Raw genomic sequence first — 16,286 nt, 5'->3', positions numbered from 1 at the left:
CATCACAGCTCTTAGGTCAGGTTGATCTAATCATATAGGTCCATCCTCCACTTCAAAGGACCATACAATATGAACATTATTTGTTCAAACGATCTTCTGCTTTTACCACAACCAGAATTTATCCCTTACGGATCTCATCCAGAAACAGACAGGATACCTGCTCTGATACTAATTTAAAATTCTGGTATGACAGACTCGGATGTCAATTATCATGTCAAGACTTCAGATCTGTTATTAATGTAGCACAAGCAGAATACAAGGATCCCTCATTATTTGATTACTCTTAGGAAAGAGTCAATGAGACCTGGGATCACACATGTTCAGCATACATAACCAGATTATAATATTACGTGGTTCTGTATAGGAACAGCTAACACTTCTGAACCTGATGTTATAGACAAAGTCATAACATTCATAACTGAACAAACAATGCAGAAGATAAATAACACAGTTAATTGTTAACCCAGTTCGGTATAACTACATACTCTGGGGGCTACCAAGCCAGGAAGAAGATTCCACTATCAGTAGTACTATTTTATATAAACAACCTCTGGTTTACAGATAAACAACCTCTGGTTTACCTAGTCACTACCCAATGCAATCTCTATCTCAGAACTCCATCCAAGATAAGAAAACCTTTGCTCACTCCCCGGTGATGCCTAACTGTTACAACCCTGCAACAGCTATTTACACAATTAACAATGAACACATACTTGATCTGCTTCACAACTTCAATCAAGCTTACAATACTCAACTCTTACCTATAGGTTTCGAGTGAGGACAATCACTTCTCTAACCTACAGGTTTCGAGAAGGACAAATCAGTGACCTTCCCACAAACCGGGAGGTTCACCTACACAACTAACCCTAATGATTACATTTTTCTAAGAGCCGGTTAGCTTACAAAACTAGGTTAGAAAGTTTCCTATTTATAACCTGATCCCAATTGGACTTGGGCTTACAAATCGCAGCACTCTTACTGTTACAATTCACAGAAAATATTCTGCTACAAATAAGGTCTTTTAATCCTGAGTTTCCTAATTTAGAAACAGCTGAATCTTCAATCTTCTGATCTGATTCTTCCTAAATCTTCAATCTTCTGATCTGATTCTTCAATTATTCTTTTGACCTTTAAATATGCGCCACATAGGATTACATAATATTCACATAGAGTATTCTGTATCTGTTTTAAACCAAACTCAATCTTTCTTCTAGTTCTGGAGGCGCGATGTCATGAGTTGATGTCATGACATTCCTTTTAACATCTTGCTTGTACCTGTTTTGTCTTTATAAGCTTGCAAGATTCACATTAGTACCTTTTGCTGCTATTATATGTTTTAGCCAAACATTAGACAATAATACCGGACAGAGCATCAACATGGGATGATTCAGAATCTTTTGAAGATGAATCCAGCTTAGAAGATGAACATGTCAATTTAGCTTTTATGGCTACCACAACAGATGATTCTGACACTGAATCAGAATCTGAAGAGGTATTCTCTGAACTTACTAGAGCTGAACTTGTAGAAAGTTTATTAGGACTTGAGCTGAACTACATTCAACTCAAAGTCAAATACAAGAAACTCGAGAAGAGTCTCGTATCTGAACTTGAGCATCTTAAAGCAGAAAACTCTGATCTTAAAGAAAATCATGTGAAACTCAAAGAGGCATTTCATAAAGCTCAAAAAGTTTTTATGTCAGATACTGCTTCAAGTTCAAAAAATATTCTTGAGGAATATGACTCTATTTTCAAAAATTTCTTGCTAAGAGCATAGATAGAAGCAAAATGGCTTCAATGATCTATGGTGTAAGTGGAAACAACAGAAGAGGAATTGGATATGAAACTCCTGAAGGGAAAGAAACATACCAACCTAAACCTGTTGATCAAATGGTTATCACATATATACCATTGCATAAAAAATTTATTTTTGGTCACACACATAATATCAAATATACATCTTACTCTGAAAATTTTCATGCTAAACCAAAGTTCAAACCGAACTTTAGAAACTCTAACCAAAGAGGACCCAAAAAGATGTGGGTACCTAAGGAGAAAATAATGTATGTTGCTGATGTCCTTCACAACAAAGTTGAAACACCAGTCTTGGTACCTAGACTTTGGATGCTCGCGACACATGACGGGATGAAAGTCTATGTTCCAAATCCCGGAGCTTAAATCTGGTGGAGACGTCAGATTTGGAGGAAATAAAAAAGGAAAGATTATTGGTTCTAGAACCATTGGTAACGGTAACTCTCCCTCCATAACTAATGTTTTATTAGTTGAAGAATTAGCTCATAACTTGTTGTCCATAAGTCAATTAAGTAACAACGGTTATGACATAATCTTTAATCAAAAATCCTGTAAAGTTGTAAGTCAAAAAGATGGATCAATCCTATTTATTGGCAAGAGAAAGAACAACATTTATAAAATTGATCTTTGTGATCTTAAAACTCATAAAGTAACTTTTCTTCTGTTTGTTAACGATGAGCAATGGGTCTGGCACGGAAGATTGGGACATGTTAGCATGAGGAAAATATCTAAGCTTAACAAACTCAATTTAGTTAGAGGACTTCCCAATCTGAAGTACAACTCAGAAGCTCTGTGTGAAGCATGTCAGAAGGGAAAATTTTAAAAATCCTCTTTTAAATCTAAGAATGTTGTCTCTTACTCTAGGCCATTAGAACTTTTGCATATTGATTTATTTGGTCCAGTGAAAATTGCATCAATTAGAGGAAAGAAGTATGGATTGGTAATTGTTGATGAATATAGCAGATGGACATGGGTTAAGTTTCTAAAACACAAGGATGAGTCACATTCTGTGTTTGTTGACTTCTGTAACGTAGTTCAAAATGAAAAACAGTTTAGAATCATAAAGGTTAGAAGCGACCATGGTGGAGAATTCGAGAACAATCTCTTTGAAAAGTTCTTTAAAGAAAATGGGAATTCTAATGATTTCTCTTGTCCTAGAACTCCTTAACAAAATGGAGTTTTTGAATGAAAGAATAGGACATTGCAAGAAATGGCAAGAACCATGATTAACGAAACCAATACGGCTAAACATTTCTAGGCAGAAGCAGTGAACGCAGCATGTTGTATTCAAAATAGAATCTCTATAAGACCTATTCTTGAAAAGACTCCTTATAAATTATGGAAATACAGAAAACCTAACATTTCATATTTCCATCATTTTAGATGTACTTGTTATATTTTGAATACTAAAGAGCATCTGAATAAGTTTGATTCTAAGGCACAAAAGTGTTTTCTGCTTGGATACTCTGAACGTTCAAAAGGTTATAGAGTATACGGTACAAAAACTCTCATTGTTGAAGAATCAATCAATGTTAGATTTGATGATAAGCTTGGCCATCAAAAGCCAAAGCAAGTTGAAAATTTTGCAGATATGGAAATTCAACTAACAAACATTGAAGATTCAGAAGCAAAAGACAATTCAGAAGATCCTCAAATTACATCATCTATGGAGAACTTGAGAAACTCTGAGTAACACTCACATAAAAGATCTTCTAGACTCAACTAAGCACATCCAGAAGATGTTATTCTTGGAAATAAAGAAGACTCCATAAGAACTAGATCATTTCTAAGAAACAACAAAGAATCACTAGTTGGATTAGTTTCTATGGTGGAACCAACTTCTATAGATGAAGCTCTTTAAGATATTGATTGGATTATTGCTATGCAAGAAGAACTAAATCAATTTACCAAAAATGATGTATGGGATCTAGTTCCAAGACCTGATGGATTCAACATCATTGGAACAAAATGGGTATTCAGAAACAAATTGAATGAGCAAGGAGAAGTTGTCATAAATAAAGCACGACTTGTTGCACAAGGATATAGTCCGCCAGAAGGTATTGACTATAATGAAACCTTTGCCCCAGTCACCAGGTTAGAATCTATTAGATTTTTAATTGCCTTTGCTGCTTAATATAACATTACCTTATATCAAATGGATGTTAAGAGTGCGTTTTTAAATGGATACATTGACGAAGAAGTTTATGTCTATCAACCTCCTGGCTTTGAGAATTCAAAATATCCAAAACATGTTTTTAAACTTAAGAAATCTTTATATTGTTTGAAACAAGCTCCAAGAGCTTGGTATGAACGACTAAGTTCATTTCTTCTTGATAAAGATTTTACAAGAGGAAAAGTGGACACAACTTTATTTTGTAAGACATTTAAAAATGATATTTTAATCTGTCAGATATATGTGGATGATATTATATTTGGAACTTCTAATATTTCTCTTGGAAAAGAATTTGATAAGTCCATGCAAGTTGAATTTGAAATGAGTATGATGGGAGAACTTAAATTCTTTTTGGGAATCCAAATTAACCAAACTTCTGAAGGAACTTACATACATCAAACAAAGTATGTCAAAGAACTTCTAAAGAAGTTTCACTTATCAGAAAGTAAAAAAGCTATAACTCCAATGCATCCTACATGCATTCTGGGTAAAGATGAGGTAAGTTAGAAGATAGGTCAAAAACTCTACAGAGATATGATTGGATTTCTACTTTATCTAACTGCATCTAGACCAGATATTCTGTTTAGTGTATGTATATGTGCAAGATTCCAATCATATCCTAGAGAATCTCACTTGACTGCTGTCAAGCAAATTCTGAGGTATCTGAAAGGTACTACTAATGTTGGATTGCTTTACAAAAAATCCAAATATTTCAACTTAGTAGGATATTGTGATGCTAATTTTGCTGGAGATAGAGTGGAATGTAAAAGCACTTCTGGAAGCTGTAAGTTTCTGGGAAGAAATCTGATCTCCTAGTATAGCAAGAAGCACGCTACCACTGTACTATCAACTATACAAGCTGAATATGTAGCTGCTGCAAGCTGTAGCACTCAAATGCTATGGATCAAAAGTCAATTAGAAGATTATCACATCTATGAGCGTAAGATTCCTATTTTCTGTGATAATACTTCAGCTATTTGTCTTTCATAAAATCCTATTTTACATTCTAAAGCTAAGCATATAGAAATTAAACATCACCATCACTTCATTAGGGACTATATTCAGAAAGGGATACTAAGTCTAAATTTCATTGATACAGACCATCAATGGGCTGATATCTTCACAAAACCTCTTTCTGAAGATAGATTCAATTTCATACTGAAAAATATTGGTATGGAATCATGTCTTGAATAAAGTTTTATTAATTATCTAAAAATGCCTTTAGAACACTCCTTTGCCTAAATTGAACTATCTGATTTATAACTTCCCATAAGATTAGAAGTAAAACCATTTAGAAACACCTGACCTAATTGGTTCAGAAGATCATTTTCTAAATTGGTTCAGATGTTCATTACATAAAACTGCTGTATCACGCTAACCCTAGGATCTGAACACATGTTCAAATCTCTGAAAGGTCACGCGTGCAAGCTATTAAGGCACGAGTTCTTGGTAACTGTTGTATTTAATTTTTTACATTTCCTCTAATATCATTAATCATGATGCTTCTATCCTTTGTGTATTCCAATATTTTCTCATTATTTTTCTTAAGCACACAAATTCTTACATTAATTGCATCAGGTTATACATTTGTGTTCTTCCTTTCTTCATTACTTTATAAATATTCACATCCATTGCCATAATCCTTATCTCTTACTAAACCTCATCTTTGTTTACTATTATCAAAATTAATCATTTTCTTCATGGCTTCCCAAACAACCCTCACCGTCCTCAAAGAGAATTTTCTCTGGCTAGCTCAAAGCAATGATCATTACATTGCTCATATCTACACACAAGGCTGGAGACAGTATATGGGGATGCTTCTTGGTCCTGTCTACACTAATATGGTGAAAGACTTCTGGAACCAAGCTTCTGTCAGTGATAACAACTTTAGCATCACTTCCTCCATTTTTGGAATTCCATTCACAATTACTGAAGCATCTATTGTTGCTGCCATCAGGTACTCCTCTCACCAAATTGGTGTATGTCTAACGTCCTTCGATCACTCGAATGTCTTAGGTGTTCCGAATGATCTAGGAAAACATGTCCGTCGAGTTATAAACAATCCTTCTCTTCTTGTTCCCACACACAGGATTTGGTTTAGTCTTTTTCTCTCCAACCTACTACCTCGAGGAAACTCTCATAATATCTTACACTCTAGGGATCGTTTCCTCATCCTCTGTCTTGATCAAGGAAGACCAGTAAATCTTGCAGCCTTGATATTTGGTCATTTGAGGGAATCTCTGATAGACTTCAAATGTGGTCAGAACGTCTATATACCATATGGTCGAATCTTGTCTGCGATGCTTGAATTTGCAGAAGTTTTGAACATTCTTCACTCTGAAAATTTTCCAAACAGCGACGAAGTCCTGTTTGCTGAGCCTTGTGAAGCTTTTTCCTTCACTTGTGATGCTTTTTCCTTCACTTGTGAAGACTACGACATTAACTATTAGAAGTTTCTATTTGTGTTATTAGTGAATGTACTCTTTTTATCATTAATGAAAAATTTCCTTGTTTCTGCATTTGTTTATTGATACAAGGGGCGATCATAAATTATTTTGATACCATAACAACTTACCTGAAATCAAAACCTTAAACATTTTTTTCAATATACTCATTATGCACCGAATTACTTCTTATCTTCTTTTACGCTTTTTGAGTTATGACAAAAAGGGGGAGAAGTTAAAAGAATAAAATCCCAAACATTTACTGACAAGTGTACAAAGAATTGTACCTTTTTCTAAAAGTTGCAGGATAATCACATTCTGAAAGAAAATCTTATAGATCTTCTAAGAAACGCTTTGAAAGAAAAAGTTAATCTTTTGAAGAGATACGCTGAAGAGAAAAATATACTCAGGGAAGTTCTCTTAAAAACTTTTTTCTCTAAGTATTTATTTTAGGGGGAGATTGTCTTCTTATATACAAAATTTCTGATCAAAACTTAAATTTTTTGTCATCATCAAAAAGGGAGAGATTGTTAGATCATAGTTTAGTTCTAATCATATCTTAGTGTTTTGATGATAACAACTAAATAAATTTTGTATAATTAAATGTGGTACTTTAATTATATGTTTCTCATCTCAGGAGATGTTCTAATACAAGTACCATCAGAACATGAACTTTATGTAAAAGCTGAACAAAAAGAAAAGCCGCTGAAGTTCTAATGAAATAACTTCAGAATGCACCCACCGATGTAAACAAATTCTGATAGAAGTTATGAAGAAAGTAACAATTCAAAATTCTGATACAAGATAGAATACCGTTAAAAACATAATGATTAAAAGATGGCTGAAGCACCCATATGGAACAATTTCCAAGAATGATTGGAGAAACAAAAAGCACATGTAGTTCATTGGAGAAACAAAAACAAAAGGCAAACACGCAACAAAAACAAAAGAAGACACACAACATTTAATGCTCTCTCCAAAATCAATACAATGGACAAATTCTTGAAGCTATATATAGAAGAATCTTTGAATAAGAAAACAAGTGATTCACTTATGAAAAAACTCATATACGAAGAAGAATACTTATATGAACTCTAACTCTGAAGAAAAATATTTTCATTCTAAGTTCATACTCCTTGTACTAAAAAACTTAGTGAAAAATCACTATTGTGATTAAAGCTTATTATAAGCAATCTGAATCACTATTGTTAGAAGTTAATTATCATTGTTCCTTGAGAGACCGGTTGGGTCAGATTTCTCAATAGGGCTAGGACTAGTTAGTCTTAGAGGTGTTAGTCACTTGCAGTTGGCTTGTGCATTGTATTATTAGTCACTTGCAGTTGGCTTGTGCATTGTATTATTAGTCACGAAATTTGGTTGTGCACTTGTAACCAGTTTTGATTATAGTGGATTAAGTCCTTGATTGAAAGAGGCGAAATCACCTTGGCGGGTGGACTGGAGTAGTTTGAGTTGCAAGCGAACCAGGATATAAATAACTGTGTTTTGTCTATTGTTGTTACAAAAAGAAAAGGAAAAACTTATTCAACCCCCCCTCTTCTAAGTGTTTTCCAAACCTTCACCCACCCTTACCTTAATAATTTTCTTCAAAAGTTTCTCTACCAATGGAGGTTCTCCCTTTGCCCTAGCTCAGCTTCCCACTATTTTCACGTTCTTCTCCAACTTCTCAAAAATCCCTCTATTTTTCTAATTTCCTCTTTTTATTAATCCTTCACTAATTCTTTCTCCTTATCGGGCTTAACATTCACACTCCCACAATACTTTTACAACCACACTTTCATGGCCCAATTAACCATCTATTTAACTCACCTATTCTATTATTATTATAACCTAATAATAATTCTTATTCTAATCACCCTAAATCATCTAATTCTCTGATAAATCAAATTAAATAAATAATTACAACTAATTATATTTATTTGATTCTACAACTTCTAAATCAAAGGCACTACCCTCTATTTTAAGGGTACATACCCTCCGATACCACAATCCTCATACAACCTCAAAGCAAATTCATCCAACGAATTAACAAAATATTAAAATAGCACCAAATCATTGAATAACAAAAACCAGGTGTTAAGAAAGTTTCTCGAAAATGGCATATCAAGTTAAATGATACTATTATGGCCTTTGGATTTAAGGAAAACATTGTTGATCAATGTATATATCTAAAGGTTAGTGGGAGTAAGGTTATTTGTCATACCCCAATTTTTGACCCTAAGATCCCGCATCTCAGGCTCTGCTTAAATCACATCAAGATCATTTATGAGGTTCTCTAGTGCCTATTTCTTTTCTAGCTCACCTTCAGGGGAATCACCAAACACCTATTTGTTCGTTCTTTATTATTTATTTCTATTATGTTTCACTAACCATTAATCAAAATTCGAAAAAAATATGTCTTGTTTACTTTTGTTTCTTTATCAGATGGAGTTAGAGGATCAAGAAGTTCAGGTGATGTTTCTAATTGAGGTTTGAGAAAGGTATGCAAAGTGGGTTGTTTGGAATGGATTTCTTCAATCATAAGTCGCTTGAAAATTTAAAGACATTCATATTCTTTCAATGAGATTCACAAATTCAAAATCAAACGGAAAGAGATTTATTTTGTTGCTTGAAGCGAGGTCAATATTCTTTACCATACTTTGAAGATTGTAAGGAAACTCTACCAATCTAATTCATGATTTGAATTCAAAGTTTACATTCAAAATGTAAGGGTTTCGATTCAATGTCTTTCAACATACAAGTTTCAACTCCAAAATACTTCAAGGATTACAAGGTTCAAAACAAGAGTCCTCATTCCATTCAAAGAATCCAATTTTCTTCAAGTTAAAGCTTCAAAAATACAAGATGGATTCAAGGTTCCTATACCAAATTACAAAGTTTCTTATCCTACAAGAAGCATAATTTGAGATTTCCTATGGTCTAAGATTCAAAGAACAAATTCATGGCAAAACTCTTGGTTTACAACTTCACAAGTCTACCATTTTCTTCTAAGCTTCATGGTTTGGCATCGGGTTCACCTCCTCCTTCAAGAAAAATTCACATCTCATCATCATATGAAAAAATGAGAAAAATGAAGAATTAATAATTTCAACAAAAATCATTCATACACCAAAGTACAAATCCAGGCCCATCCAGCATCCAAGCAACACGAGTGCAAAAAAATAAAATTGGAATAACTTGATGATTTTCGGATTTAGGTTGCAGAGCCAAATTGGACTTCCACAACTTCCCGATCCAAGTTTGTCACAACTTGAGCCCAATGCTCTTTTCAGAAACTGCAAAAAAAAAACATTGCAAATAAAAAACTGGGGATTGAAGAAGAGATTTTCGTATGGGCCTTAGCAAGATAAGAGGAACCGATTTCAAATCAAAAAAAACCCAGAAGAGGAAACTCAGCATAAACCCAAGAATTCTGACTCTATAAAAGCATTGATTGAGACTGACACAAGGGACCTTTGGCTCAGACCTTTTCAGACTGACAAATCAGAACAAATACCAAAAAATCACCTGAGCTCAAAAATCCTCGCCGGAACTTCAAACTCCCTCGCCGGAAAACACTGAACCACCGCGCCGGAGCTCTTAACCTCCGCCGTTCTTTAAGTTCTTGACACTAAAAGGTTGCCTTCCATCTTCTGAACCCGAATTCCTCTTTACTTTCGTGATTCTTGCACTAATTGTGCTACATTTTAAGTTTAGAACTTTCAAACTTCTTTGTAGATCTACTAATTTTGATTAACTTTTTTGTAAAACTAACTTCGGATTTGTAACCGCGGGACGAAACCGAGCGAGATGATGTGAAAAATTTCCGATTCTGGAAAAATGGTCTCCGGCCGCCGGGAAGCTTCGGCTGAGCCGCCGTGAGCCTCCATCTATTCCGCCGTGTGTTCATCTTCTCCACCCTTTCTGTTCTTCATATGCTACTGACAGTTTGATTGTGTTTTGAGTTTTTCTACTATTTGTTTTTTTTCCGTTAAAGATAAGAAGAGAGGAGAGAGTTCTCTTTGTTTCTTCTTTTAAAATAAATAATGTGATTTTATTTCCTCTCTTGGTTTCAATTAATGGCTCCCTCTATCTTTTACTTTTGGTGTGTACCGAAAATTAATATAATAGTAAGAGAGAATCTTTTTCTTTTGTTTTCAAAACCTGACACACACATGGCTTTATGCACCTTTAAGTATAGCTTTTATTGACTTTTCTTCTTCTTTGAAAAATGATGATACGTTTTACTGTGTAAGAAGAAAAAGTTGTTCTAAAATTTGAATTTCTTTTCTTCCTCTCCTTGTGATGCGCGCCGGTTTGTTGGATGAGTGACAAGTGGCCATCGGAGCCACATGTCCACACCTGAGAAGATGATACAATTTGTTGATTCTCTATATTTTGCCTACTGTACTAATTATGTACTTTGATCTGGACCTTCCGATGTCAATGCTGTGTTGAAGTTGACTAGATCAGATGGCTGGAATTTATTCTGCTTTATTTTATATTGCTATTTTCATTTTAATTAGTTTCTAACTTTAGAAATTTTATATTAATTCTGTTTTTAGTCTAAAAATTATGAAAAAAAATTCACAAAAAATATGTCTTACTATTTTGTACCTTGTTTTTATTATTAGCTTATTATGTTATTTTTGCTCTTTTTCTTCATCTATCTTTCTTTTTCTTTCTTTGTCCCGAATCGATCAAAGAGCAAAATGAGAGGAAGTCGTATGTGGTTGACTTGAGTCCGAATTCATCCTTCCTCCATTATCATTATATGTCTTATTATTTTTTTTTTTTTTTTGTTTTTTACCTTGTGTTTTCTTTTTATATATTAGTTTCTTATTTTATTTTTGTTCTTTCTTCTTCATCTATCCTTCTTTTTTCTTTGTCCCGAATCGATAAAAGATTAAAAATGAAAAGGAAGTTGTATGTGGTTGATTCAAATCCGAATTCATCCTTCCTCCATTATTAATCTTTATTTACTAACTTTGATAACATACTTGACAAGTTTCAAGATGGTTATCTTTAACAACTAACGACTAATTTTAATTTCCGCATTTTTATTATATTGTCCTTTATATTTACCGCTCTTATACTCATCATATCATCATATTTACTTTCTGCTATTTTTATTTTGTCCATTTGGACGTCATATTTATTCTCCGCTATTTTTCTTTTGTCCACTTGGACTATACTTTACTCTTATGCTAAAACATTAATAAACAAGATGAAACCTAAAAAACACTTAAGGACCAATGGACTGTGTATCATTATTTGACTATTATCTTGCTTGTTATTTTGTCTGGTTGGATTGCTGTTGTGATGTGTGTAGGTATCTCCTCGAAAAGTCTTTGAAGGTTAATTCCAAAGCACTAAGATAAGGATTTCGCCCATTTGCAACCGTTACTCTGTCCGATTTCTGTCAGAAACTTATGTGATTCTTCGAAGATTTGCAAGTTCATTTTGGTCCCTAAGTGGTAATTTTGGTTTTGTGTGGGTAGTCCAAAGGATGGGAATTCTTCCTTGACTCAATGTGTCAAGTGTCGACTTCTTATTTTGGTCAGATCGTTTTTCCCTAAACTTTTATTTTCTCGCACTAGGATAGCCTCTTCATCTCCTCCCACTTCTTAAATTTTCAAAGTCTCCTCTCTTTTTCTAAAAAACTTCTTATGTTTGAAATCCTTTTTAAAATCTTCTTTAAAAACTATATTTAGCCTCTGTTGGCATTTTCTTTCAAAAAGTAAGCACAATTAATCATTGTCATTAGTTGCGATGCCCCACGATTTTAATATTGATTGACACGACGAAATCTTTTCCACGTGAGAGAGCTAGTGGCATACTTGTCGATTTTTATCCGAGTTGGCGCCCTTCTCTCATTAGTGACGCAAAGAATTCGTTCGATCTCATGTTTAAGATCAATGGCTGAGTATTCGCCCCGACGATGGTAAACGTGTTTATTCCTTTTAAATGTTTTTCAAACGCTTTTAAAAGCGGAACTACATTAGCTCTGACTTCTCCATTGCACCGAGGAGGTATGTAGGCACAAGACATAGTCTTGCCGAGCTTATTTTAAAAATCAAACAAACCCTTTTCTTTCCGCACACAACATCTTTTTATAAACACAGATTTTCAAAAAGGTTCCTGTGGAGTACCACAGATATGAGGGGTGCTTAAAACCTTCCCCTTGTATAATCAACACCCGTTCCTAAGATCTCTTTTTGTTTTAAAAACAAACTTTGGGTTTTTTCGTTCTTTTCCCATTTCCTTTGGAAACAATAAAGCGCGGTGGCGACTTTCACTGAAATATTGAGTCGAGTCAATTTAGGGCTTCGATCTCAGATTTTCCCCGCTACAGAAAAATGGCGACTTCACTGGGGATCCCATTTTAAGTGTGTTAAGCCTATTTTTGTTTATCTGTGTGTTTTTGTTTGTATATATTATTGCTGTGTGCCTTGTTTGTTTTTTTTTCTTTTTGGTGCTCGGTGGTTCCTCTGTGATGAGACAAAGTCCTAACCCGGACTTTTGTGAGTTACTTGAGATAGGAGGTGGTATGACCAATAGTTGCATGTCAGGAGCGATCCTTAACATGAGCATCATATGGTGGAACCCCAATCAGTGGAGGCCTCATGGAAGGTAGTAGATGTTGTTACGAGCTATCGTAGGAACGCTATTACTTTCAATAGTGAGTGTCCGTAGAAGCTGAATGGCCTAGAACCTTTTTAACCCATCTAAGCCTTTTTAGGATGTAGCGCAGAAACAAGGTCAAGTACCAATTTGAGCTTGTTGTCATGCGATGCTACGCTCAGACGAGGTCTTTTTAGGCATATTATTGGCGCCCATGAGCAATTGTGCGTGCCGGTAGTATCCGATAGAAGATTGAAAACTCTGGGAACCTTTGTAGAACCCGATCGGCAGGTACAAAATTCCCTAGTACATACCTTTGTGGGTGGTTCTTAACCTACGACTCCATGCTTGTGACGTCGGACCTTTGAACCTTAATTGTGTGATCTTGTGTGCTCTTGTTTGTGATTGATGCATAAACCATACATTCATGCATTCATGAAAGACATTCTTTACAAATGGTTTTCAAGGAACTTAAGACTCTTTCTTTGTAAACATCACAGGTACCATGGATCAAAAGAGGAGTATTAAGAAGTACACTTTCAGGAATCTTGGTGAGAAAGAGTTGAAAGAGTTGAAAGAGTTAGTGTCTTTGGTTCCTAATCTTGACAATTTCAGAAACCGATACGGAAAATTGATATCTATGTTGAATACCAAAGTGGAGAAAGGGATTCTTGAGACTCTTGTGCAGTTTTATGACCCGATGTATCATTGTTTCACATTTCCTGATTATCAGCTTATGCCCACTTTGGAGGAGTATTCGTATTGGATTGGTTTGCCGGTTACGAATGATATACCATTTAGTGGTCTAGAGAAGGATCTTGAGGTGGATGAGATAGCGGAACTTCTTCGCTTGAAAATATCAGATGTAAAAGCAAACATAACCAAGAAGGGAGGAATTTGGGGGTTGACTTCTAAGTTTTTGATTGGGAAGGCTTCTATGTTGGCTAGTAAGGGAAGTATGATCGCTTTTGAGATTTTCTTGGCTTTGCTTATCTATGGTTTGATACTCTTTCCTAATATTGACAACTTTGTCGATGTTAATGCTATTCGGATATTCATGATTGGAAATCCTGTGCCTACTTTGCTTGGGGATACTTATCATTCCATTCACCATAGGGTTGATAAGAAAGGTGGACTTATCAACTGTTGCACTCCTTTGCTCTATAAGTGGTTTATTTCGCACTTACCTCAAACTAGGAGTTTCTTAAACAATCCTGATGGTCTTCGATGGTCTCAAAAGATTATGCCTCTCACAAATGGTAACATTATTTGGTACAATCCTGCTTATGACACCGGTGAGATTATTGATAGTTGTGGGGAGTTCTCCAATGTACCTCTTCTTGGCATACAAGGAGGAATCACCTACAACCCTATTCTTGCAAGGCGTCAATTTGGCTACCCCATGAAGGAGCGACCTGCTGGTATTCTTGTGTCAGGAATTTTTTATCATAATGGAGATACGGATATGAGGAATCGGTTTGTGCGTGCTTGGCACCATATTGATAGGAAGAGAGATTTGGGAAAGAAACAAAGCATTACTCTCAAGGAATACACTGATTGGGTTCAAGCTAGAGCTCATGCTCTTCAGATGCCTTATTTACTCGAGGAGCCCTCTTTACCTGTTGCTCCACCATCTTCTTCCACTATTCCCATCGAGAATAGGGAGGAGTACCGAGAGCTCATGGCTAGGATGAAGTTGGAAAGGGATACTTGGGAGAAAAAGTTTCATGCTTCAGAGATTGAGAAGGAAGAGTTGAAGAAACAGTTGAAAGAGAAGGATGATATGCTTTATCTTCAAGATGGTTGGTTGATGGAAAAGGATGATCAGATTCGTCGTCAGAAAGTGCTACTTCAACAACATGGTGAGAAGAGAAAGAGACAACAAAGGGATTTACTTGCTACTAGTGTTCCGATAGTTCCTGTTGGTCAAGAAGATTCGGTTTCATGGAAGGCAGTTGTTGACAAGATAATGGTCGAGAAGACTCACATGAAGGCTTTTTATGAAGATGAGTTAGAGAAGCTTCGTAGGAAGTTGCAGAGGGGAGTTGGTTCTTCATCAGGAGTGGCGCCTTTGGACCCATAGTTTTTAGCTTTCTCTGTTATCTCTCTTTTAGTGTTTAGGATTCTTTAAAGCTTTGTACTTCGAACTTTTGTAATCCTTTTCGTGATTAATAAAAAGAGAGTATTTTCAGTTATATTTTGAATATTGTATCTTTGTGATGTTTACAATTAATGTCTTAAAGTTCCTTGGAAATTAAGAAAAATATAAACCATTTGCATTGCATTTCATGCATCATGATGCATTTTTTTGGTCTTACCTTCAAGAATATTCCAGAAGCCTTATTCAGTTTTCTTCATACAGAATCAAGCTGTCTCATCGGTATAACACCCGAGCTAACTGCAAAAAGAAGATGGAAGGACTTGAGCAAGAGAACAGAGAGCTACGTGAAGAAGTTGTTACTTTGAGGTCAGGAGTGGAGCGTCTCACCGCTCTCGTTGAGACTCTAATGGCTGCTCAGAATCAGAATCAGGTCCCTCCTCCGTCCAATTCTCAAGCTCAAGGTCAGCCGCAAGGTCAGACTACTGTGATTTCTGAGATGGTTTCTACGACAATTCCTGTGAATCCGACTGCTGCTGCTACTCAACAACTCATGCCCAAAGGGTATCCTTGGGGCATGCCTGAAGGCTATTTGTCTGCTCCTGAAATGACTCGTCCCATGACTCCTATCATGGTCAATACACGTCCTGTTGTGCACACTGGTCCTTTTGTTCCCGAACCCATTTATCATAACGATGCACCAAGTGAGAGTGTTGGCATCTATGATAGAATGGATGGATTCCAAGATCAGTTTGAAGAATTGCAGAAAGAGATGAAAGCCCTTAGTGGGAAAGAGTTGTTTGGAAAGAATGTGCATGATCTTTGTCTTGTTCCTAATGTGAAAGTACCTGCTAAGTTCAAATTACCTGAATTTGAGAAGTATAAGGGAAACTCCTGTCCTCAGGCACATTTGGTGATGTACGTAAGAAAGATGTCCACTCACACTGACGATCAACGTCTATTGATCCATTATTTCCAAGATAGTTTGACTGGAGCTGCTTCCAAGTGGTATATGGGCCTTGATAGCACCCATATCCGCACTTTCAATGACCTAGCTGAAGCGTTTGTTAAGCAATACAAGTACAATGTGGACATGGCTCCTGATCGAGATCAACTGAGAGCTATGATGCAGAAAGAAAAA

At 35.6% G+C, this 16,286-nt stretch overlaps 1 long non-coding RNA gene across 1 annotated transcript; it reads right to left on the bottom strand.

Annotated features, from left to right (window-relative positions):
* Positions 1 to 9,156: 9,156 nt before the first annotated feature.
* Positions 9,157 to 10,382, bottom strand: LOC131606738 (uncharacterized). Its single transcript, XR_009285010.1, has 2 exons — positions 9,552 to 10,382; positions 9,157 to 9,467 (listed from the first exon to the last, which is right to left on the bottom strand). It is a non-coding gene; the product is annotated as an uncharacterized LOC131606738 (long non-coding RNA).
* Positions 10,383 to 16,286: the final 5,904 nt, after the last annotated feature.

This window comes from Vicia villosa, linkage group LG5, assembly GCF_029867415.1.
Source record: "Vicia villosa cultivar HV-30 ecotype Madison, WI linkage group LG5, Vvil1.0, whole genome shotgun sequence".
NCBI lineage: Eukaryota > Viridiplantae > Streptophyta > Magnoliopsida > Fabales > Fabaceae > Vicia > Vicia villosa.
This window is presented reverse-complemented; position numbering and strand designations above follow the sequence as displayed.